This window comes from Pongo pygmaeus, chromosome 9 (genome assembly GCF_028885625.2).
Source record: "Pongo pygmaeus isolate AG05252 chromosome 9, NHGRI_mPonPyg2-v2.0_pri, whole genome shotgun sequence".
NCBI lineage: Eukaryota > Metazoa > Chordata > Mammalia > Primates > Hominidae > Pongo > Pongo pygmaeus.
Window position 1 is genome coordinate 121,461,041 of NC_072382.2, and position 26,047 is coordinate 121,487,087.

A 26,047-nucleotide genomic window follows, 5' to 3' on the forward strand; every position below is an offset into this window, starting at 1 on the left:
TGCTGGCCTGAGGCTGACGATGGGGCTGCTGGGAGCTCCTTGCAGAGAGGGCAGGCACCATCCCCCTGCCCCTGCCTCTCCTCCTTCGCTCTGCGGGAGGCTGAGCTGACACCTCCACCTCCCTCAGGACTACAGGGGCTAGCAACCCCGGCAGCCCAGCACAAGGATATAACTGAAGACTCCAGACATGAAAAGCCCCCATTCTTCCCCTGTTCCCCTTGCCTCCTCGTCCCAGAGCTCAGAGACTTGACTTCCAGTCCAAACCCTGCCACTCTCGGGGTGTGAGTCTCTCTCTCTCTGCCCCTCAGCTCCTCCACCTGTGAAACCTGGAGGTGGCACCTGCACCTTTTGCCTCCTGGGGCTGTGGGGTGGTGAGGACCCAGTGAAAAAGGAATGCTGAGCACCTCTGAAAACTAAAGGGTGAATGACAGCTGCATGTATCAAGCACCTGTGATGTCATCAATTTACATGTAAAATCTAATTTAATCTTCACAACTACCCTGGGTGGGCAGTCCCCTCAGCCTTGGGCCAAGAGAGGAGAGTGACTGTCAAGCTCTGTCCTTTCCCAAGGCCCAGGAATGGAAGATGCTGTTATTCTTTTCCTCGTTTTTCACTCAGCCCCTCCCACTCTGGGCTATGACCAACATGAAGCCCAGGAAGTGGCAGCAGGTGCTCATGAAGAGTCAGCGGAGGCTCCGCACACCCCTCCCTGAGTTGGGGCACTGGGGTCCTGGGAGGGCCAGCTCAGCCTCCAAGACAAGCAGGGGGTTCCGACACACCTCTAATGTTGGACGGTGAAGCCGGGCTTCCCCAGCAGAGGCTGCTGGGATAGCACACCAAATTAGCTTAATGAGTGAGGCCCAGCTTTAATAGGGGCCCTCCGTGTTGCAGCGCTGACTCCTGCTTTCATTTTTAATGCTGGGAAAGGGTGGCTTTTCTTTTTCTCTCTCCCCCATGCATTTTCACCCTAGCTAATGACTCCTCACTCAGAAAGGCCCCTACCACTGCTAATTAGATTTAATTACTGGGGTAATTAATGATTTGATTGGAAAACTAAAATATTGTGGGTGAATTTTGTGTATAAATAGGAAAGTCAAAGGGACAGGGAACTCAGGCTGAGACCAGTCTGGGGCAGGAGGAAAGACCAGGCTGAGTACTGGTCAGCTGGCAGCTCTGAGACAGGGACTGTCTGCTCTCGACTCCCCATTCACAGAGTGGGAAATGGAGGGGCAGAGAAGGGGAACTCTTCCAAGGTTGCCAAGAAGTTGGTGGGAATCAGGGGAAGCAGGAGCTGGCAGGGTCAGACCCAGGGAGAACAGGGGTGGGAAGGAGTGATTTGAGCCTGGATGGCTTGGCTCCGTGGCTCGGCTGGCTCAGCAGTGTGATCATGGCCCAGGAGCACCTGGGCAAGAATCATCAACTGAGCACTAGCCCATAGAAATGTACCCTGGTGGCTTCTCTTGTTTTGGTTACAAAGACCCTGCCTCTGGGTCACCAGATAAGCAAATAGCTCAAGCCAGGAGGCAGCCAGGTGTGGCGAGAGAGAGCAGTTGGCGGTAGGCAGGCAGTTGGGAGGCCTGGGTCCCCTGGAAGCTCACTACCTCTCATTGCAGAAGGTTCCTGACCTTCTGTCTATTTCCTGCTTGGCTCACAGCCGCCTGCCTTGGCCTGAAGTGATGTGGGCTGAAGAGGGCAGGGTGGGCAACACATTTGCTCTTTGAACTGGATGGTGACACACCAGTTTTGTATTACTCTGGGGAGGGGAACCCTGGAGGAAGAAATAGGGGAGAGAGAAGGGGATAGGGATGCTGATTTGGCCCACGGTCCACTCCAGGGCAGGCCCTCAATGATACCTCTGTGCTGAGGGCCTGAACCCAGGTGTCCTGATGCCCCCCAGGCATCTTGCCCTCCATGTGCACTGAATTCCTCTCTCCAGCTGCTCCCTCAGCCCTACCCCTCCCAGGGCCCAACCATAGTTGCATCAATATAGCCCCTTGACTCTCCTTCTGAAGGTCTAGAATACAGCCCTTCAGCTCCCTCGGCTCCCTGCAACTCCACAGGGAGGTGAGGCTCCTACTCTCTCTTATCTGGAATCATAGTACTGAAAATATCACACCTTTACTGAGCACCCACTGTCTAATGGGTATTACGTTAGGTAATCCGTCTCCCTAGTATGCTGAGAAACTGAGGCTCAGGCTCGTGAAGTGATCCGTCCAAGCCACACTGCTAATAAGTGGATTTAAATACAAATCAGATCTTGTTACACAAGTCCCCAGTCGCTCTCCACTGCCTTGGGGTAAATCTAAACTACTTATCAGGCCTTCACAATCTGTCCCTGCCCATATTCCCATCTCCCTCTCCCACCCCTCCCAGGTCCCCACCCTCCCCACCAGTCCCCGCTGCCAGTGGAAAACTCCTACCCACCCTTCAACACTCAGGTCCCACACTGCCACCAGCTCTGACCTCAGGTTCCCACAGCACCTGGCTCCTTGCTCAAACAGCTCTCCCTGGCACACAGTGTTGGCTGTGCCATGAAGAGAAATGTGCTCACCCCCGACGTCCCAGCACACAGCCTGACACCCGACACGCGGTAGGCCCTGGATCCAGGTCTGCTCGATGAACTGTGAGCCAGAGTCAAATCCCAGAGAACAAACTCAGGGATGGGGGTGCCTGGTGGCTTCTCAGGTCACTGCGATCTTTTAATCAAGACTTCTTAGGAAGCTGAGTGATCAAAGAAGGACCAGAATCCCTGGTGAGGGCCATGCTTATTTACCAAAATGAGATTCTCTGTAAGAGAAAGGCTGATGGGCTGCATATGTGGGGGCTGCATTCAATTCATGCCTCCAGTGGGAAGTAGGAGCACCCCCCTTTGCTCCCCAGGTTGGTTTGCAAGTGCTGATCCCATCACTGTCCTCCAGCCCCCTTTACCAGGAGGGTCCTGGATCCTGGAATAATCAAGAGGAAGGCGCTACCTATTTTGTAGATGTTGAAATTAAGACCCAGAAAAGTGAGGTGTCTTACATAGGTTATATAATAAACTAATTGAAAAGCCAAAAAGAATCCAAGTCTCTTGACCCTTCTTCTACATTCTTGGTGCCAAAGGGGTGAGGAAGAGGCAACAAGGCACAGCCTTACAGCCCTGGTGGGTGAAGGTATCTGGGTAAGTCTATATATATATTTTATTTTTTAAATTTTTGGTAGAGTTGGGGTCTTGCCTAGGCTGGACTTGAACTCCTGGCCTAAAGTGATTACCACCTGCCTCAGCTTCCCAAAGTGTTAGGATTACAGGCGTGAGCCACTGAACCCAGCCCAAAGGTAAGAGTCTGTCTTTGGAGGGCAGGTTGGTGCCCCCTGCGCAGTGCTCAGCGACCCAGGCTGCCTAGAGTAAGGTGAGGATGGGCAGCACCCCACCCCCAGCTAGACTTCAGCATCACAGAGCAGAGCGGGCCTCTTGTCAGTGCAATCAGGAGGTGTTCTGGAGTTCAACCCCGCCCGCACCCCGGGGTGGGGTTGGAGGAGGGAGGGAAGCTGAAGAAGCAGGTCAAAGCAAATCCTCCCCAGCTGCCCCACCCCCACTGAGAGCGGGCAGAGCCTGAGCCTGTAGGACCAGAATCAGGTGCCCTGTCCTGACATGTCCCAGAGACACAGCTTGAGTGGGAAGTAAGGGAGGTGAGTCAGGGCTGGGTGTTGGGGGCAAGAGAGAGGGGCAGGAGGTCTGTTCCATTTCTGAGGACACAGGGACCAGGGCTGGCAGGAACCAGGAAAGGGTGGGTTCCCCAGGGTGGGAATTGCACAGGGTTGGCTCAGTGGGTCTTTGGCCCAAGGCCTCCACCTCTCCTGGGTTACAGGCTCAGGCAGGCCCCGGAAAGCAGGACTGCTGGCGGCATAGGGGCGGATAGGGGCGAGGCTGGAAGGCATCTTGCCACATTGTCTAGGGAAGAACCAATGCTGAGACCTGAGAATAGTGAGATAGCCGCGCCGTGTCACCCGCACAATGCGCTAAGATCAACAGGAGGCCTGGCAGGGGAGGCGGGAGGGCATCCTGTTTCTCCAGCCCCCTCCCGGCCTCCTATCAGGCCTGACCACTCTGTGTGCTGCCTGCTGCAGCGGGCAGAGGCCGGGCCTGGGAGGGGCAGCGTGTGAGCAGCTCAGGGAAAGGCCCTCTCACCCACAATAGATGTGGGGGGCGGGGAGGTCGTGGTGAGGATTAGGGCGGGGAGACGCTTTGAACCCCAGAAAGACTGGTGGGAACTGGTTCTTGACTCACAGCCGAGAGAGGGGGGTAGGGAAAGGCAAGGGCTTGCACTTTATTATTTTTTCTTTTATGAGATGTGAACTCAAGCAATTAAAAAATATGCATTTTATTTTTGCACAATTGGCCCTGCTGTGTCTCTTCATCTCTGCTCCAGCCCTGGTCCCATCAGCACGGTTGGCATTTCACAGCAACGTCTCATCTTCAAAGTGATTAGACAGATTATGTGCCCAAGCTTTTATAAGGCTCAGCCCCTCTCCTTCGTAGGCTCCCTCAACCCTAAAAATAAATACTGGTGGTCAGTATCTGTGCTTCCTGCTTCCCAGAATTCTGGCAGCAAGTTATTTTATTTCCACCACTATTGGCTGAATACCTTCTATCTACCAGGCACTCAGAATCTCCTATTTTTCACTTCCATCTTCTGGAGCAAGGACTGATAGTCCCATTTTACAGAGGGAGAAACTGAGGCCCAGTGGTTGAGAAATTTGCCAAGTTGCATAGCTAAAGGGTGGTGGATCCAGAACCTGAACCTGAGTCTTCTGGTTGTGGTCCACTGTGCTCCCTTTCAGACTGACACTGACCTTTGGTTTTCTGCCTCCTCAGTTAGAACCCTCTCTTAAGACCAGCTTCCAGCTTTCTAGGCAGGCAGTGCCTAATCTCTGGTGTGCACATTGTAAGTTCTCAACAAATTTGCTGAAGAGTGATTTTCCCAGAAGACAGGCAGGGTGAGCTGCAGAGGCTGAAGCTCTCGGTGTCCTGCCCAGCCTGGGTCTTCTCCCAGCTCCTTACCAGGGACAGGGAAGGGGAAAAGAAAGAGCAAAAACTGGGGTTTTGGCATGGCAGAGCTCTCGGTGTGGATCCAACTGGTGCCCAGACAGGTAGCTGGGGACCACACCTGCCCAGGCCCAGGCCCTGCCCTGCCTGACATGCCGCCCCAGGCACTAGTTGGCAAAGGCTCCCAAGTGGACTTGGACAAGAAAGTTCTTGGAAAAGCAATTCCCATGCCGGACCCTTTTGGCAAGGTGGCAGCAGATAGAGGTCATACCCCACCAGAGTTGGGGGCCTGAGACTCTAGACTTTCCCAGCTGAAGGGTGCTGTCATAACTACCGCCGACGCTGGCAAGGTTTTACACCCACCCAGGTGATTAAATTGTCTCCCCTTCTTTCACAGTCTTCAGCATATGAGATTCTACCATTTCCCCCGGGAAACTGCTAGAATGTTCTACACCCTTGAGTAGTGGAGAAGTTCTTCCTGATGTCTACTCTCAATTCCTCTTATTATAAGGGAAGCACACTCTGTCCCGTGGCGTGCTTGGGCCTGCGGGATCAGGTACCAGGGCTGGGGATCAGGTAGTTCCTCCTCGTAAGGAGAGAGCAGTGGGGAGTAGAGAGGGAGTTCGCATGGTGGACAGACCTGGGGCTGGGCTCTTCCACTCATTGGCAAGTTGCCTTACCCTGTGGGCCTCAGTTTCCTCATCTGTAACATGAAATCCCAGTTTTTAATACTTTATCACAGAATGGCTATAAGGATTCAGTAAAATAATGTATGTACATGGTTAGCCAAGTGCCTGACACAGAATAATTGCTCTAGAGGTGGCGAACTGATATGTGGGTACCCTAGGATCATGGACACGGCTGTAAGCTGAGACCATCCCTCAGGGTCAGAGCAAGACCCTTTCTAGCATCCCAAAGTGGGCTCCAGGCCCTCCCCAAAGGCCACGGCTACTCCCATTTGTGTGGATTGTCTAAGCTGCCCTGTGCCAGCCTGCAGAAAAATGGGCAGCCTCAAAGCTTCACAAGACAGCTCAATTGTTTCCTCGAAAATCAGCATCCTCACTCTGGCCTGTGGTACCTTCCCTGGTCCTGGAGTCCTATGGTTTTCAGGTAGGGGCCCAGGAGAGCTCTGCAAAGAGCCCAGGAGAGCTCTGCAAAGGATCATCCTCTCTGCAGAGGATGAGGGGAAGTGCCGTGTGTCTCTGCCAGCCGGCCCCCTGGTAGGTACCAGCACAGGCCTGTGTTTATACTGTGGCATGTGATGAGCCCTAAAGATGCAGGAAAACAAGGACCAGTGCTGGAGCTTTGACCTGAGCTGAGAGGACTTTTCCCAGTCTCCTTCCTGAGTTCCTGGAGTCTAAGAGTTCCGACTGTCCTCAAGGGAACTCTGGGACTCTTTCCCACGGCCGGCCAGCAGACGCCAACTAGCCCAGCTCCTCCCTCTCCCTGTGTCCTTCTCCCCAGGCCGGCCACACCCAGCTCTGTCAAAGCCTAGCCCTGAGTCCTGGAGAGCAGAGGCCCCCGTCCCAGCGGCCCGCCCCACCCCTGTACTCTGGCCCCTCTGGCGGGCAGGCAAGGCTGAGCCTCAAGGCCTGGCTGGAGTCACAGGATGACTGGAGGGCGCATTCCATCTCTGCCTGCTCCCTCATCACCCACAAACATGCAAGGGAGAGTGGCAGAAGCCTGGGGTAGGGCCTTTTGAAAGACGCTCAGGTGCATTCCCTGGAGCGCTCAGGAAGTCCTCAGCCTTCCAAGGCAGGTGTTAGGAGACAGCTGAAGACATCGAGACTAAGTGGCATTCGTCATTGCCAAGGTCACGGTTAGTGGCAGAGCCAGGATTCAAACCCAGGTCTCCTGACTCCAAGTGTAGTGTGTACCCCACCAGCTCACCCTTTCTCTCCAAGGCCTCAGAGGATGGGGCTGCTTTCCAGGCCTAGCTCTGTTGAAAAATCACAACCTCTCTGGGTCTCTGTTCCCCCTCTAAAAGTGGGAACCACCACCATCCCAGCCCCTGAGGTTTGGGGAGACCATCAAATGAAACAAACTCTAGAGAGGGAACTGTGTTACTGGAGAAGAGGCACTGTAGCTACAGCCGTGTTCATGATTGGAGGCCCTGATTTGAGGCCCTATGTCTCCTGCTGGGGTGAGGGCCCACCTGAGGGTTTTGCCAGGAGGCCTGGGGGAGAATCTGCCCTTGTGGTCACTGAGGCAGGGAGGGGGTGTGGTGTGACCTAGCACTGGACGCTGACCTTTGGTCTGACACCATTGGCATACACCCCACCTCCTCTGGAAGGTTGCCCGTTCTTGGCTCTGAGAGTCCCTAATGGGACAAATTCATTTAGTTACAATGTCATTTGTCAAGTGCGGACACCTAGTTCATGAAAGGGGCCTGGCTTGGGAGTCAGGAGACCCAGGTACTAATACCGATGCTGCCAAGAGCCAGTGAACTGTGTGGCTTTCTCTTTCCAAGCCTCAGTTTCCTCATTTAAAACACAGGAAGGCTGCACGGTTGATCCTTCCTTTAGGTTCCATCTGGCTTGGCCAGTCTGGGGGTCTCTGCTCTGCAGCCACACTCCAACAGGCTGCCGGTGTGGAAGGCAACAAGCTCTCAGGCCTGGGGGTGGGATGGTGGGTGGGGAGTGTTCACTTCCACATTCCGAGGGTCCTGTAGCTCAGCGGAAATGAAACCACTAGGACGTGATCACAGCATGGCGGGATATGAAACAGAATGGATTTTGCAACCCTTCAAGGCGTTGTATGCAAGGCGTGGCTCTGTCAAGGGCCTCTTGCACCTGTTGAGAGGTGCTTCTTAGAGTTGGTGACTCTCTGAAACCAGGGCTGGGCCCCTTTCTGGGATGGGGGGTATATAAGAAAAGGCACCAACTCTGCGAAACAAATCCAGGCTCTTGCCCAAGTCAAAGAGCAGCCCACAGTAGCACTGGAGCTTCTGTGGCTTGGGGTGGCTCCTGGGCTGAGACCTTGAACTTACACCCAGGAAGTGAGGCGTCTGTTAGTAAGTGAGACTCCCAGCCGTGAGTCAGGTCTCTGCAGTGGGGCAGATGTGGGGGTACGGGTGTGTGCTCAGGAGGGGAGGCTGGGGAAAAGGGTGCTTGCTCAGCTAAGCGCTGATCCTGCCACTGCCAGCCATTCGCTGTGTGGCCTCGTAACATATGTAACTGCTCTGTGCCTCAGCTGTGTCATCTGTGAAATGGGAACACCAATTATAGATTCTTCTAGCTCTTGGGATTATTGCTAGGGTCAAACCAAAGTGACCTTATGAGTATGAAAGAACTCTGAGAACCTTCTAGAGCTTTATTGACATTCTGTCCCTCAAAATAATGAGAGCTGACTTTTCTCTGAGCAGTGCTTGTCGCAGGCCATCCTCCCACCAGCTCTGAATGAGGTGGGCATTGACTCTGTTTCACTGAAGTGACACAAGCACAGAGAGGTAAAATGCCAAGGGGTGTCTGGGGCTCAGAACCCTAGGCAAGTGGACAAGATGCATTGTGGGGGCCCTCTCAGCTTGCAGTCCCTAGAACGGGACCACAGGCCCCCCTTCGAGTGACACCTCTTCTGTCCTTCTTTGCTCTGGGGTTGGTATTGCGGGGAGAGGCCAGGGCTGGGATTCTGAAGCCCAAACCTGGCCTCTCCCAGACTCTTCCCTTCCTCCGGGCTCTAGGGGGCATCTGGAGAGGAGACAAACCTAGGGGAGATGTTAATTAGTTCTGACAAATTAATAAAGAAAGCCTAATTTCTTCTCCAGATCTCATTTCCTTCCCGGTGCTTTATTTTCCTGCCCAACAAGCTGCTGCTAGGGAAATGGAGGGGAAAGGCGGTGAGGGGTGGTCAATCTGAAGACAGGGGCAGCCCAAATCCACCTGCCCCCTCCTCACTGGCTCCGGCCCCATCCCTATCCCTCCACTGCTCCAGGAAGCCAGCCCCAGACATTAAGCTGTCAAACCACTCCCAATTATCTCCCTCTATGCCCGCCGGCTCCAGGGGCGACAGTTGTAGCAAGCTGGCGTTGACTCATTCTGTCACCGGCCTGCCCTGCTCTGGGAAAATGCAATTTAATGAAGTCCGATGGCAGGGCTGGGGCAGACAGGGTCCCAGGAAGAGGGTGGCACCAGCCTGGGGACAGCTGAGAGTGCCCTCTTCCTGTGGGACAGTGTTTTTGATCTGTGTGACGTGATCTCATCTCTAGACACTGGACGGGTCATCCTGGACCTCCCCCTGCCCCACTCACCTCTCCAGCAGCTCTGAGCAACCAAGGCATTAACCTTTCCCACCAGGGCCTCTACCTCCCTCGGCTGCCTGTTTTAATAGCGTATGGTCATGACAGCTGGGAAATTCGTCCTGTGGTTTCATCTCAATCCCTTCTGCTGAAGAGCAAGTCCATTTCCCTAAGCCTTTTGATACAGAGCCTGGGAGTGGGTCAGCCACTGCCAGCTGCCATCAAGGCGAGTCCAGGGCTGTGGCTGAGGCCGTCTGTGTACTGCTAGGCTAACTCTGCTGCTGGGAAGAAGCATATTGTTCCCTCTGCTTCTGGTTGGGCCTAGCCTGGCCCTTCCACTTGCCCCCCTCTAGTCCTACCTCACAAGGGGCATTTGCTGAAGATCCCTGTTCTCTCTAGTTATACAGCAGAGAAGCCTCTGACTCCAGGCTCCTGGGTTCAAATCCCAGCTCTGCCACTTGCAAGCTCTGTGACTTTTTTTCTCATCTATAAAAATGGAGAGAGAATAATCACTCCCTCAAAGGCTGTAGGGAAGATTAAATAAAGCTCTATAAGCAAAGCCCTGAGAGCTGACCCTGGCACAGGACTGCTCAGTAGATGGTAGCTTTTGGCACTGTGGCCCCCACACCTTTGGCAGATGCAGGGCCTTCCCAGGGTCCCTTCCTTTTTTTCCCTCTTTCTCCATGGCCCATTCATTCTTCATGCCTTGAGTAACATCCCTTACCCTGGGAGGCCTCCCTGTCCCCCAGTATGGGTTAAACCCCCCTTGCTCTATGTTTCCACCAGGCTCAGGCCTTTGCCACCCTTAAAAAGTATATTCAGTGTCTGGCCCCCACCAGCCTGTGAGCTCCATGAGAACATGCATGGCACCTGTTTTGCTCAAAGCTGATGCCCAGCACCTCCCAGGGCCTGCACATGGGAGGTGATCAACAATTAAGAGGTGACTGACACACGGCATGACCAGGAGGCCAAGGTGCCTCAAAGCTCCCCCAGCTCCAGTGGGAGGGGTTGGGACCCACGTGGGTTTGAGAAATGCTCCTGGCAGAGGATCTGACCACGAGTTTCTTCTGCCTGGCCCCACTCTGTGTCCCACGTGCTAGAGGCCCAAGTAGTCAGGAAGGGCCTTCATGCTGGCACCAAAGGGACAGATAAATGTCTTTCAGCAAGGGGCAGTCAGGCATCTCCAGAGCTCACAGGCTGGCTGGCCCTCAGAAGTCACAATACCATGCTGTCTTGTACCCTTCTTGGTGTTCGCCTTGGACTTGTCCAAGTGGTAGGATTATAGTAGCTGGTCCCATACAGATCCCCTGTGCACCCAGGATGGGCCAGGAGACTGCAGGAGCTCCCCAGGGGCAACAAGCCCAACCTACTTGCTGTACACATGAGGAAATTGAGGCCAGGGAGTGCCTGAGGTGACCCGACCCGCAAGTGGCTGAGGCAAGACTCCCGACGAAGAGGCTGACGCTCTTTCGTGAAAGCACACCCGGCCCACGTTAGCAAAGAGCCTCCTGTCTGCCTCGTACCCTGAATTTCCATCACCCTGGATTATTGGTAAAGTCCTCTGCCACCCACACTCTTCATGAGATCCCAAAAGGATTGATCATGGAAAATGCAAGGCAGCTTATTGCTAGAGTAATGAGATGCGCGGCTCAGCCTGTTCAGCCTGTCAACTCCACTGCATCCAGGGTGCCGGGCTCGGAACTGGCACACAGGTGCTCAGGAACAGCGCTCACAGGGAGAGAGTGGCCTTTATCATGCTCATCCTGTCACACTCGGAGTATGCCTTAGTGTGCCTTTTTGCCACCTCTTCTCCTAGACAATGGTTCCTCCTGGCAAATCTCCCCAGCTTAACCCAGGAACACAGTTCTCCGGGCAAGGAGCTTCCTCAGAAGGCTCACCCAAGGTCACACAGCTGGGTGCACCCCTCACACCCCACCATCATTTTCCTGCACACGAACCTGCGGGCAGGGGCTGTCTCCTTCCTCCTTCTGGTTCTACAACCAGGACCACCCCAGTGTTTCCTTTTTTTGTATTTGAGACGGAGTCTCACTCTGTCGCCCAGGCTGGAGTGCAGTGGTGCAATCTCAGCTCACTGCACCCTCCACCTCCCAGGCGGGCAATTCTCATGCCTCAGCCTCCCAAGTAGCTGGGATTATAGGCACCCACCACCACGCCCAGCTAATTTTTATATTTTTAGTAGAAATAGGGTTCATGTTGGCCAGGCTGGTCTAGAACTCCTGACCTCAAGTGATCCATCCGTCTCGGCCTCTCAAAGTGCTGGGATTACAGGTGTGAGCCACTGTGCCCAGCCCACCCCAATGTTTCTTGAAATGGAGAGCCCAGAGCTGGAGGGAAGGGCTTCCCAGAAAGAGGCTGTGGATTTCAGCCCCTCGCCTGAGGGTAGGAAGAGGTCCATTGGGTGCTCCCAGCTTCTACCTCCCCATCTGTAACTTGGTTTACTAAGTGTTGGGAGGGCTCAGAATGAGTCTCCCTCTCCTCTGTGGGGTATGAGGCAGGCCTTGGTGGTGATAAGAATGCCCCACTCCACCTCGGGAGGCTCTCTCTGGGCAGGTGAGCAGATGCAGAAAAAGGGCTGAGAGCTCAGCCATGACTGCACATGCCAGGGAGGGGGAACCAGGTGTCCTGGGACCTTAGGCAGCAAGGGGACAGCTCTGGCTAAGATCCGGTTTGAGTCCTGGCCCTGCCACTTACACGTGGTGGTATTTTCAAGCAAATTAGTCATTAACCTCTGAACTTTCTTTTCTCAAATGTAAACCAGGGTGATAGTCCTGACCTCAGAGAGTGCTAGAAAGATAAGGTGAGAGAACTGTGTAGATGCCATAAAGCTCTGCAGGATGATAAGGCTCTACGGGAGGCCAGCCCACATCACAGGCCAGGGTGGAACCATAAGGGGGATGCAGTGTGTGCTGGCCAGGCAGGGCTTGAGATTAGGCCTTCATGAGCAGGAATTTCAGGGAGACTTCATGTGATTGCATGCAGAAACAGGGTGTGCAGGCACAGGAGGCGGCAGCTGTCCATTAGGGTATTCATTTATTAAAATATTCCTGCTGTCATTCAGTACCTATTAGGTCTCAGGCATAGAGCATTGGACAAAGCAGAAAACATTCTCTGTCTTCATGGAACTTATGTTCTAGCAATGGCAACCAGACAATAAAGAAGATAAAATGTGTGTAGGATTAATTAATTTTAGATCAAAGATGCCCAGAGAAGATCTCACTGAGAAAGGAGACATTTGAGCAAAGAACAAAACAAGGTGAGCAAGCCAACCATGTGGCCACCTGGGAGGAGATATTCCAGGCAGAGGCAGCAGACAGCAGGTGTAAAGGCCCTGCGGCAGGAGAGCATCTGGTAACTGTGGCCAGTGTAGCTAGACAGTGGAGACTGATGCAGGGGCCAGGCCTCTCCCCTGAGCTGGACCGTGCTGTTGGAGGCCATGAGTAGAGGGATGAGATCTGTGACCCGGCTTTGTTTTAACAAGACCACTGACAACTGCTGAGAATGAACAGGAGGGAGCGCAGGCCGGGAGACTGGTGGAGGTGACTGCAATCATCTGGGGCATCTTGGCGGCCCCTGCAGGGCTGGGGAGGGAGCCCCAAGGCCAGAGATGGGGCAGGGGCTGCATCAAGGTCTACGGAGCCCTCCTCTCCCACTCCTCCAGGTGAGACAGCTGGCAGCCCACTCCTTCTCCCTGCAGACAAGCTGTCTTCCCATCCTGGGCCCGAGAGGGAGGTGGGGAGGGGCAGGGGTGAAGAAGAAGCCCTGCACAAAACAATGGCCCTGAGCCAAGACAAGAGAGATGCTTGTTCCCCTTTATTTATGATTGTTATTGGGAGAAATAAAGCCCTCAGCTGCAGCCTCCCCTCCGCCGCCCGCCAGGCCCTCGCTCCTCTCTTCTTCCACCTTCCCCTTCCGTCCCCACCTCTTCCCTGGGCACAGGCTTTCCTCTGACACACAGAGATCAAATAACTTTTCACTCAAAGGGAAAGATATGATCTCCTTTTACTATTCAGCACCAACACCAGCGGACCGACAGCCCAAGATTAAAGGCAATTAGACAGGTTTGTTTTTGTAGGGGCAGAAGGTCTGTTTGGCACCCTCCTTGGGAACTAGATCCCACAGTGGGGAGGGCCAGTGGCTCCTGTAACTTCTAGTGGAGAAAGCTTTGGGCCCACCCCAACTCACCCCCCAGCACCAGGAAGGACCCATTTTCCTTTGCTCTGAGAACTGCTGGTTGCCTAGGAAGAGGGAGGGACCTCCTAGCCAGGCGCCACTGTATCTTCTCTCTGCACGCATTGCACCCTTGGAGTAAGGGTGGAAGCTAAATTTGTGTTTCCCCCTAGAAAATATAGTATTGATTGCTTTCAAGTCGATTTCAAATAAACAGCATGATATTGCCCCCACCAGGGCTTCTAATTGCTTGGAAATGTCATCAAAGACAACAGCACAAAAGAGGGCAGGGGCCTTGGTGATTCCTTCAAACTGGAGACCCTGGGCCTCTGCTTCCTTCCTTGTCACTTTGTCCTAACAGCACACAGGAGAATAAATGCTGGCACCACCCTTTCAGAGCATTTGTATATACTGTCTTATTTAATCCTCATGAACTCCCTCTAGGTTTATATCATTATCCCACTTTTGTCCTCAGTGGGTCAGTATTCATGGAAGAAACTGAGGACCAGAGTGTTGGTGTAGGGCGTCCAAGGGCACAAAGCTAGTATGTGGCAGGGAACCCAAATCTGCTCCTGTCCCTCAATTCTCCCCCTGGAGCTGGGTGAGGAAGGAGAGGGGTTAGAATCTATCATTTTGCCTTCTGGTAGCTTCCATCTGGCAAGGGAAGCAGGCCCACTACTGCCCCTGCTGGCTGGGGTGGACAGGGAAAGGCCGTTTATCCTTAAGTGACCCTTGAAAGACAGGAAGGTTTTCATCAGACACAGGTGTAAGGGCCACCACTCTCGCCTTGTCCTAAAGCGCTCTGCATGACCAGGCTGCTGCTCACTCCACCAGCCCAACCTCACCACTGCCCTCTCTCCCCACCCCACGCTGGGCTCCACTCCTGGGTCTTTTAGGCACTGGCTCTCACTTGCCTTGGGGCATTTGCACAAGTGGTTCTGTCTGCTGGGATCACCCTCCCCTGTACCCACCACTCCCCTTTTCTTGCTAAAGGTCACCTCCACCTTCTCTTTTATGGCCATTCCCCATTCTCCTCCCACCCCTGCCAAACCTTGCACCCCATCTCTCATGCTAGTGACCACCACGACACCCCACAAGGCTGTCGAACGGGGTGAACGACCCCTCCCCACCGTCTCCCCACTCCAACTGCCCATGTAGGCAGTTCCCAGGTCCAGTCATACCCCACCTTGTCCCTGCTATGCCGAGCTGCAGAATCCTCTCCTTCCTCCTGGCTCCTCTATAGGGTTGCCTGTCTCAGATTAATGTGCTGTCTTTGGTTCTTCCCCTTGCTTTTATTTTTTTGGATTTTTAATTGATACATCGTAGTTGTACATATTTTGGGGGTACACGAGATTCCAGCCCGGATTTGATAATTACACATTGTAGGCAGGTGTCAAAATGTCAAATCAGGGCTGGGCTATCCATCACCTCGACACTCTTCTACCCCTGCTTTAATTCACGAAGCATTACCACACCTATACAATGTGTCAAGCATGGTGCTGGCATCTTTTGGGTGAAAGTGACAGTGGTAGTGGCAAGAGGTAGGAGCGTGGAGGAATAAGAAAGACTAAGACATTTTCTTTTGCCTTAAAAGCTCTGTCTAGCAGGGGCCCCAGACATGAAAACAAATAATGACTGAGTGATAAACGCAGTTTTTGTTTGTTTCTGAAAAATACAAACCCAAAGCAATGGGAGCTCAGAAGGGGGAGTGATTCTGTCTGAAGGTGATGGAGGCACCACAGAAGATGTGAGATTTTTTAGCTGGGTCCTGCAGGATAAGCAGGAGTCCTTGAGACAGACAGAGACAGAGACAGACAGAGAGAGGGCAAGGAACAGGAGGGGAAGAGGAAAAGAGGAAAGAGTGTCTTTAAAAGCTTGGATGTGGCGAAAGCACTGGATATTTGGGGCAGAGGAGAGGGGAATACAGGGTGAATGGAAAGCAAGGTAGGAGCCAATTGTAAAAGGGCTTTGTATTAGATGAGGGTCTGAACTTCACCCTGTAGGCAACTGGGAGCCACTGACGCCTTTTAAGCAAAGTGGTGACATGGTCACACCTGTGCTTTGGAAACAGGCACGTGGAATGCTAAGTAGAAGATGTCAGTCACAAAAGGCCACATACTGTATGATTCCATTTATATGAAATGTCCAGGATAGGCAGATCCATAGACACAGAAAGTAGATGAGTGGTTGCCAGGGGCCGGGGGAGGGAAAATGGGGAGTGACTGCTAATGAATACCGAGGTTCTTTTCGAGGTGATGAAAATGCTGTGGATTAGGCAGTGGTGACGGCTGCACAACCTTGTGAATATACTAAAGCCACTGAATCGTATACTTTAGGAGGGCGCATTTTGTGGTTTGCGAATTAGATCTCAACAAAGACAAAAGAAGAAAAGAGGCACATGAAGAAGGATGGATGATGGCAGGGCTAGGCTGGAGACAAGCAGGCTACCAGAAGACCTCTGCAAGCAAGCCTGTAGCACTCCCAAGCGTGGGAGCCCTGGGGTCCCACGGCTCAGCGCAGCTGTTAAGAGCACCGGCCTTCTGAAGTCCAAGACTCAGCTTCCCTCCTCAGGACTGCCCAGGACTGATCTGCCCAGGACTGATCTGCCCAGGACTGATTTTGCTGGGAGAGGGGGTACCAGAGAGATCCTGAGACACTCCACCCCCCCAAGCCCGCCCACATAGCCAACATATCGCACATATCCTGCATGAGATGCCTGGGACCAGAGCGACAGACGGTCACCTGACAAGCCACACCACCTATTTTTGAAGACAGGCGGGTCCCTTGGTAATAGAACAGGCACGAAGAGGCTTTGCCATAGATGGGGAAATTAGGGCAGAAAATAACACTGTGAAAACAGAACTGTCTGTTCAGAAATAAGAGACCCCCTCACTCATATCCCCAGTGTACCAGGGCCTGTGTCAGCCCCTGAGAATCTGGGATCACCAGCTCCACATCTGGGCCCAGGGCGCCTCTGTCTGCCATGCACTTGCCTGGGCCACTCTGCTACCTGGGGCCGGGGGACAGCCTGCAGGGGCAGGGGCGCAGAGAAAGCCGAGACTACCCTCTAAAGAGTCCTTTCTGTGGGGCCCTGAGCGTCTGTAACCAGGCTGTGAGGAAGCACTCACTTCCAGGGGTGGAGGTTCAGGGGTTGGGGAAGGGAAGGGCTAGCTCCCTAGTCTGTAAGGGCAGAAGGTGCTCTTGAATGGAAGCAGGGAGGGAGGGGAGCCCCGTGTGGGAAGCCTGAAAGGAGCCTGGGAAAGACTGGGGCTAGGGGCTGGGGGCTGGGAGAGGAGAGTGATGCTCGGGGACTCCCCAACTCTCAGGCAGGGAACAGCTTTATTTTAACTCTGGGTTTGTGGAGAAAGGGCAGGGCGAGGTGGAGCGGGTTTGAGGGGGAGGACCTAGCTGGTTTTTCCCAGCATCCCCCAGGCCACTTCTCTCACCACAAACCTCAGTCTCAAGCCACTTGGTTGTCATGGAAACAGGCCGGAATAGAACAGATGGTCTCCACTAGCCAAATTCCAATTAAACAGGGCAGAGATGGATAGGGAAGGGAGTGTGATGTGACGAGGCCGCAGAGAGCTCAGCCCCCAGGATGGATGGGAAACCCTGGGTCACCGTTCTTGGAGGGGGACATCAGGTGGGTAGAGAAAGCTGCCTGGGGGAGGTCACCACCCAGTTACCCCTTCAATCCTCAAAGGTGGGGGCATGGTGCTGAGGGAATGTCAGCTTGGGGAGGGGCAGCCACAGCTTTCCCTTTACAGAAGCGCTGAAACAGAGCCACATGCACGCACACACGTGCACCCAAGCACACATGTGCAGCTGAACGCTGCGGTATGCACACAGGTCGACATGCTCAGGAACACGCGGGAGCAGTGCGGGAAGGTCAGGCAGAGTCATTGCACAGACACATTCCTCTAACAGAGTACAAAGAAAATGCTTTGGAAAACCAAGTAAGCAACTTATTCTCATTTATTTAATAAGTAAGTATTAAGAATCTACCAAGTGCCTGCCAGTAGGGCTATAAACACACACACACACACACACACTGCATGCATGTGTATACATGTGAAGGATATCAAGGACACAGGATAAATTCACTCACACGATCACTGCTACGGTAGGACTGTTCACAAAGTGCCATGATGATACAGGGAAGAAACGATGAATGTGGGGAGGAGAATTAGAGAAACAAGAGGTGTCCCACAGGAGGTAAAATTTCACTGGGCTTTGAAGGATGAGTAGGAGTTTGCCAGTTGGTGAAGTAGGGTCCTCCAGGCAGAGGAGACAGGAACAGCAAAGGCATGGTGGACTGAAAGGTCAGAGCTTACAGAGGGGATAAGCCCAGTGTGAGAGGAGTTTGAAGTGTGGAGGAGTTCTTGGGAGAGAAGACCCCATACAAGTCCTGGTGTGGAGAGTATAATTTCTGACTCAAACACGAACACCCCACACAAAGAACCATGCCATCACACAGCACCCGCTTGTCAAACCACACATCCACGCACAACTTCACACACACATAACCGCAGACCTTCCTGGTGCTTATAAATGTTGAACAAATGGAAAAAAGATGATTTTGTTTACTGCAAACAAAATGAGATGGGAGGGGAGGTGTCAAGTAAAAGGGAAGCATCAGAAGTTTTCCTTTCTTGGCATGGGGGTTAAATAGGGTTGCCAAAAAAAAAAAAAAAAAAAACCAGAAAGAAAGGGGCACAGGAGGCTGGGCATGGTGGATCACGCCTGTAATCCTAGCACTTTGGGAGGCCAAGGCAGGTGGTTCACCTGAGGTCAGGAGTTCGAGACCAGCCTGACTAACATGGTGAAACCCCATCTCTATTAAAAATACAAAAATTAGCCAGGCGTGGTGGTGGGTGCCTGTAATCCCAGCTACTTGGGCGGCTGAGGCAGGAGAATCGTTTGAACCCAGGAGGCAGAGATTGCAGTGAGCTGAGATCGTGCCACTGCACTCCAGCCTGGGTAACAGAGTGAGACTCTGTTTCAAAAAAAAAAAGGCACGGAGAAGGAAACCTCACAGCTTATCAGGGTTGTGAAGCCAGCCAGCTCCCATCGGTTTACTGTACATTTATGGGACACCTATTGTGTGCAAGGCGCTGAGCTAGGGCCTGCAGAGATTTTAAGGCTGGGTCCTATCCTTCAAAGAGCTCAGGTGCAGGGTGAGGGGAGGAGAGAAAATAAATACTAAACAACACAGAAGTGGAAGGGGGACTGGTGTCTGGGAGCCTTGCATTTCACAGGTGGGTGTGTTGGGGCTCAGCCATCATCAGGAGCCAAGGCCGAGGAGTGCACTGGAGAAGCCAGGAGCAGTTTATTTTGACTGGAACCTAAAATAGGTCCGTGTAAAGTTGTGGGAGTGTAGAGCAGTCAGTGGAAAAGCAGTTTTGGAAAAAGAGGCTGGTTGCAGTGAAGGCCTAGACCAGTGTTTTCTCAACTGGGGTGCTCTTGTCCTCCAGGGAACATTCTGCAATGTCTGAGGACACTTTTTATTGTCACCCTGCACAGGAATGGCTGGATGGGGGTGGTGGTGCTGGGATTGGGGAGGGGTCCTACAGAAATGGGATAAGAACTCACAGCAAATCAGAGGCAGGGGTGAAGGAGGTAGCCATGGCTCTGGTGCACAGCAGAACTGTGCTTTTATCACAGAAATGGGAAGAGCCCAGGGAGGGCTGTGTCTTGGGAAGAAGAGGACAAGGGTGGCTCTGGACAAGTTGGGCTTGGACTGTGCACAGGTCAGGCTGAAATCAGAGAGAACAGATTGGGGGGTTGTTCTTTTCAAGTCCCAGTCCACAGGCCGCGGAGGCGCTGGTTTTCTTCCAGGCATGCTCGTGGCTGGGTCTCCCTTGGCTGTCCTGGTTACGTCCCAGCCCACTCCTTCTCAGCCTCCAGGTTTCAGAATCAAGGTCACGGTCCCAGAGAAGCCTCCCTGACCCCCCCCCCCAACCGGCTCCACCATAGCCCCAGGCATAGTTTAATCACCTAAGTAAATCTCTGGGGGCTTTGTGCAAAGATCACTCGGGAGACAGGGGCCTCACCTGTTTTGAGGCCAGTTCATCCATCACTACTGTACTCTCAGCCCCAGCCCGTGCAAGGTTTAGGATGGGAGAGGGACCCCTCATTCTTTTGCCTCAACCCTTCAAAAAGAGGGAAACTTCAAAACCTTCAAAAAAAGGGGAAGGAGGCAACTCCTTTCCCCTTTCCTTCCTCCCTCCCTTTCCCCGACCACCACAAGGCTTACAAAAGCAGATCTCTGCCCTTGGTGCAATCTTGCAAAAGGGACAGAAACCCAGAAAACGGCCTGACCTTTAACGGAAGCATCCCGGAGTTAGAGATGAAAAATGCCCAGTGTCCCCTTTTCTCCTCACCCTAAACTGCCAGTCCTGGAGTCATCTGGTCTTCAGGTCCCCGCTCACGTGCATCAGCCTTTAACCTCAATTCCAGATGCTTAAAGTATTTTTTTCTTGACACATAGTGCCTGGCACACAGTGATGCCCTAGGAACATCTGCTGACTGACCTCATCTGAAGCATTTGGGCAGTTACCCACAGGGTGCCCCATGACACCTTCTGGCCAGCAGAAAGGGCCTGCAGCCAAGTGGGACAATGGGTGGGGCGGATGGCACCGTCAAGGAGGGCACCTGGAGATGCTCTCTGGGTGGCCATGGGGGCCTGCCCTTCCAGCAGGGAATATTTAGGGGCATCCAAGCAGCCTGCGGGGGAGGGTGGCGAAAGCAGGTCACTAATCTCTCTTGGAGATTAAACACCACACTGGCTTTGGAGACCAGAAACCAGCTGGGGGAGGGGGCAGAGGCCCAGGGAGGGCTGTGGAGGGACAGAGGGTGAATCTTGCCTGGGAGGTGACAGCCCAGGGCAGGGGTAGGCGTGGGGGCTTCTTTTCTGAGGCCTGGGCAGAGCCTAGAAAGATCTCTAGGGTTGTGGGGTGGAAGGAGAAGCTGAAATCAGGAAAAAAAACCATCCATGATTTATTAACCAGAGTCACTAATTATTAACCAGTTCGACTCCTGGACTTGAGGCCCCAATTCCTGGCCTCCCCTAGCTTCCTGAGTGTTGAGCTCCCCAACGTGCCCCGTCTCCCCCCTTCCCCTGCCCCCGCCACCCTCACCCCCGACTGTGACTGTCTCCGCCCAGCCTTGCCCTTATCTCCTCTTATCTCCAGGTGCCCTGGTGGCTGCTGCTACTGAACACCAACCCCTACTCCCAGCCTTGGGGCTGTCAGGAAAGAATGGGATCGCAGTGATTGAAACTTATTTGGGGCAGGCGAAGCTTGGCCTAGATGACCTGAGGGGCAGTCATGTCCTCTGGCCCACCCAGTCTTCACTTCTTACCTCCTCACCCCCTGCCCTCTGGAGGGCAACTCCCATCTCTCCTGGGTCAGCCTCAGAGTTTGGCGATGGGAGGCACCGTTTGGGGCTGCAGTCCTGGGCCCGGCGTTGCTTGCCAGTGAGATGTCTGATGCCAGGGGGGTGCCAAGGAGCAGCAAGCCTGGGGACTTGGGGAGAAACTCTAAACAAAGTCTCCTGGGCTTAGGGATGCTGCAGACCCTGAGTGGCCCCACCTTGGTATTCAGGACAGAGGCTTCTGAGTTGCTCTGAGGATACATTGAAGCTCAGATTCTCCAGGGCTGAGAGATTCCTTCAGCCATTGCTGCAGGAACCCCAACTCAGTCAGTCTCACCAAAGAAGCAAAGAGGCAGGAGCAGCAGCCTCTGGCGTAGGCCCCTTTTGAGGGGCAGCCAGGGCCTGCCTGGGGGTTGTGGTAGTGCCTGGATGGCACTCATGAGCCACCTGTGGGGTGGTGGCCCCTGGACTTCCAACTGCAGAATGTGCCTCTGTATCCTAATGCCAAAAGCGGGGTGCCTCACCCTGCCACATGCCGTGGCTCGCCCTCCCAGGGCCGTGACGTGCCACAGAGCCACTGCACCATGGCACCAAGCAGCAACAGGTGACACGGGAGGCTGCCAGATCACCCCACCTGCAGGATCCCTGTGATGCACCTCCTTCCACAAGTCACCACACCCATCCCCAAGTAGCCCCACACCCATCCCCAAGCAGCCCCACATCCATCCCCCATGACAGTGCAGGCAGGTGGGGAGAGCAGCCCAGCCCAACCCAGGGTGAACTGATGCAGGCAGAGGGGACTGCTCCACATCCCCGCAGTCCCCTGCCCTGTCCTGCCCTGCCAACGGTCCCTCTGCATCCTGACCCTCTGCAATATGCTCCCTCTCCCTGTCCCCTCTCTCCCCATTGCCAACTTAATTCCTTAATTCCTACTGGAGATAAGCAGATCTTTCACTGAAATTTATCATTAATCCTAAGGAAAACAGGGGTGGGAAGGGGGTGAGGGGTGGGAAAGGGATAGAGGGAGGTGGGGAAGCTTGGAGGGCCCACCCACACTGCCTCCTCCTAGATCTGGCACAGCTGTGGCAGCTGGGAATCCTAGGCTGACATCCCTGGGGAGGGCAGCCCACATCTGGAGCTGTTACTGGGGATCCGAGGGGAGCACCTGAGATGGTGAGGTGTGTGAGACTCAGGAGAGGAGAGATGGGGGCCGAGGCTGTCTGTAAATGCCTGCAGGATCACATGAGCTCCATGCGATTCCAACACTAATGGGAGGGAGCTTCAGGGGGAAGGGGGAGCTGGGGGCAGTCAGGGATGTCCTGGCTTCCATGGAGGGTGGTAAGTACCCTGTCAGTGGAGGGATTCAGCTGCAGCTGGAGGATGACCAACAGGCCGGAATGTGGTTAGGGGTTTTAGGAAGTGAATGGAGTGCTATAGCATTTGATTTCCCTTCCAATGCTAAGACTCCAGGATTCTCTGACATCCTCTCCACCTTCCCCTGCAGGGCAGGGAGGTACCTTCAGCTGCAGGTCCAGCTGGGAGGCTCTTTCCAGACCTGGGTCTGGGAGAGGAACAAGTGGGCTCAGATTTTTTTTTTTTTTTTTTTAAGATGGAGTTTCACTCTTGTTGCCCAGGCTGGGGTGCAATGTGTGATCTCGGCTCAGTGCAACCTCCGCCTCCTGGGTTCAAGTGATTCTCCTGCCTCAGTCTCCTGAGTAGCTGGGATTACAGGCACCCACAACCATGCCTGGCTAATTTTTGTATTTTTAGTAGAGACAGGGTTTCACCATGTTGGCCAGGCTGGTCTCGAACTCCTGACCTCAGGTTATATACCCGCCTCGGCCTCCCAAAGTGCTAGGACTATAGGCATGAGCCACTGTGCCCGGTGGGCTCAGGTGTTTAACACATCTTTGCAGAATGAAGGAGAATGCAGGCCCCTGCCTAGTGTCACTGTCCCTTTATGTCCAAGCAGGATGGCTTAAGGAGAGTGAGGCCTGAACCACAAGGCCCTAGCTCCATCTCTCCACCATCCACCCAGGCCTCAACCTGACTAGCATTCCTGCCTGAAAGAGCTGACACCCTCAGGGGTCACCTGCTGTGTGTGAGGTCAGAGGTCAGAGTGTGGATGCCATGCAGTGCTGGACTGGATATTATGTTTGTTGCTGTCTACAGTTCCCACCTCTGTGCCTGGCACATGCTGAGTGAATGCCGAGATGAACCTGTCTGCCTCTCCCACAACACATCCAGGGCAGTGGGATTCCTACAGGGACTGGCACTGGGCACTTGGGGCAGCCAGAATTCTGCACCTTGAGTGAAACCCTTGCTGTCCTTTCAGAAGGGAGCACAGGAGACACCTGCCCAGGTGATCATCTGGGGGTGGGGGGGCATCTCCAGTAACCCAGGGGCCTGAGACTAAGACATACCCTGCTTGCATTGACCACCCTGGAAAAGTCACAGGAGCCCAGCAGAGGGGCTCCCCACAGCGTTCTGGGGCACACACAGCCAGGAGGGTTCCTGGGCCTGGCTTCCCCAGCCCCAGGGAACGGACCCTCCTTCTCCAGACTGGGAGTCCCTCCCAGTGGTAGCTCATAACAGCCCAGTGGTGCGAAGACTTTCTCTGGATCAAGCAAATTATTGCTTGTGCTAAGCACACCACATATGTTATTCACCCCTTCCAGCCTCTTATCATCTCATCCTATTGTACAGCTAGGGGAACTTGTTTAGAGAAGACACAGATACACCCGCTGACACAGGTAAGTCATAAAAGGCTGAGATCATTTGACTCCAAAATAACCACTGGGTTCAGTCAATTTCTTGGGGAAAAATAGTCAAACTAGTTGTTTGTGACCCTGTAGACAAAACAATGATCTAAGGCTGACCTTCGCCGGTTCTCTAACTGGCGGCTGGGGGGCAGTGTAGACTTTACCCGGACAGTCATCATCTTTGATCGGCTCCCCCTCCTTCTCCGCCCACCCTTAGTAGCCAGGCTGTGTCCCCAACCCCAGGAGGGGGGTGAGAGCCTCCCACCTGTGTGTGGGAGAAGATGGCGATCAGAGTCTAATCAGAAGCAGGCGTGTGCACACGCGCGCGCACGCACGCACACACACACACAGCACGTGACCTCATACACGCACACACACCATAAACCTTCCTCATACACACACAGAGGACATAAAAACACTTGTAAAGAAACACATAAACCACACAGATTATCATTACAGCGCAAACTGTGTACACAAGTGCCGGGGGGCTAGCAGTAATGGAGTGATAGGAGATGAAGAGAGGGTAACGGGGATATTTCCTGGGAAGGGTGTTTGTGAGCAGAGCTTGGGGAGGAGGCCAGAAAGACTCTGCAGCAGCACTGAGAGGTGGGTGCCGAGGACTGATGCTCTCTCCCTCTTCCATCATCACCGCCCCTTCAGGACTGGCCCCGAGGCCATCATCTGACCCCTGGGAGGGTGGGGAACGGTGCTGTGGTCAGGGCAGAGCCAGGCCGGGAGCAGGGGGCTGTCGCACATGTTCCCCCAAAGGCCCATCCATCACGCCAGTGGAGATCATCAGAGTGCTCTGCCAGCCCAGGACACTGATGACTCTCCAGGCACCATAAAGACAGGGAATAAATCTGGGAAGTTGCTGGGTAGGAGGGTGCCTCAATGGCAGGGCTGGCCACCCTGCCCGGGAAGGGCGAGGCAGCCCCTCCATCATTCTGAGAGATGCAGCAATCTAGGCCAATGAGATCGGGACAGTTCAGGGGGTGGGGGAGGTGGGCAATCATGATAAAATAATCCAGTGCAGTGTGGCTGCTCCGCTCCAGTGTTATTTACACTCAGGGAGATGCCTGTCCCTGCCTCCACTCCAATTTATGCCTAGGAGTTGCTGCAGAAAGCCTCTGCCACTGATTCAAAACCCTCAAAGGGGCCCGGTCCCAGCGGGCAGAAGGGAGGGACATAAAAGTGGCTAAGCTTGGGAGCCCGGCAGGCACCTGCAGGCCCCAGGGTAGGGGGGCTCTGGGCAATGCTGGTCCCCTCGTGCTGGCTGGGCAATGCTCCGGCTTGGATGGGAGTCAGGCTTCCTCCTGTTGCTTCCAAGCACTTCCTAGGTGCAGGGCAGATCCAGCCCCAGGAGCTGATCGCATAGCTCTGGCTTGTGTCTGGGCCACAGAGGCTGCGTGGTAATTCAAGCTAACGGAGCATGGATAATCTAGAACAGCGGAGGGTCTAGGAGGAATTTCGCTTTGGCGTCGACACAGATCAGATGACTGTTTTGCAGCCGAATTACCTTCCTAATTAAGCAAGAGAGTCTGTGAGGCCTGAGCCTGTATGGTGACCTGCAGGGTCAGGGTGTGCTGGGAGGAGCATTGCCCTGGGTGACCCTCGAGAGGACAATCTGCACAGGAACTGTCTGGAGTCAACTCCTAGTCCTCAGCCACAACCCTGGGGAAGGCCTTTGATTTTTCTGCCCCCGTGATCTTCTTCCCTGGGATAGTTCTCTGCCCTCACCTATGAAGCTGAGGACGCCTGGACCCAGGATCAATGCCTGTCTCCCCAGCTTGCTGTCCTGATCCTGCCTGGGGCAGAGGAAGCACCAGCCCTTTCATCCCAGGAGATCAAAGCAGCCGGCACAGGAGAACACCCTAAATCATTTTCCCCATCCACACTCCCTGGTAGGGGCCCCTCCCTTGCCATCTTTTGGGATCTCTGGGTGAGGGTAAGAGGGCCTGAAACCTTCCAGAAGTTTAGGACAGGCTCTGGCATAGGGTCAGCTTGCTGAGCCCTGGATCCACCCAGGATCTGGGGCTGGCCTGGGAACATGCGCTGGGGGACCAGGCAGATTCTCTCAGAGGAGCTACTATACCTGCCTCTGGTCTCACTGTGAGACATGGTGTGTGTGGGGGGGCCCAAATGGTATCAGTGATGCCCAAAGACTCAGGAGATGCAACAGTGATAACATTAAGATATTCCACTCTGGCACAGCCACATGAATACTCCCAAGACACAACAGTGTCTGTGGCAGGATAGACCAGTAATACAGGTTGAATATCCCTTATCCCTAATGCTTGAGACCCAAAGTGTTTCAGACTTCAAATTTGTTCAGATTTTGTAATATTTGTATACATGAAATGTTATCTTGGGGATGGGACCCAAGTCTAAACATGAAATTTCATTTCTATTTCATATACACCTTATACACATAGCCTGAAGGTAATTTTATACAGTGGCTTTAAT

At 53.8% G+C, this 26,047-nt stretch overlaps 1 protein-coding gene and 1 long non-coding RNA gene across 3 annotated transcripts in view; one reads left to right on the forward strand and one right to left on the reverse strand.

Annotated features, from left to right (window-relative positions):
* Positions 1-26,047, reverse strand: part of NECTIN1 (nectin cell adhesion molecule 1) — a 94,502-nt gene that overhangs the window by 58,887 nt on the left and 9,568 nt on the right. The gene's annotated exons all lie outside the window — the stretch shown is intronic.
* LOC129007506 (uncharacterized) lies at positions 16,981-20,973 on the forward strand. Its single transcript, XR_008492335.1, has 3 exons — positions 16,981-17,091; positions 19,939-20,059; positions 20,642-20,973. It is a non-coding gene; the product is annotated as an uncharacterized LOC129007506 (long non-coding RNA).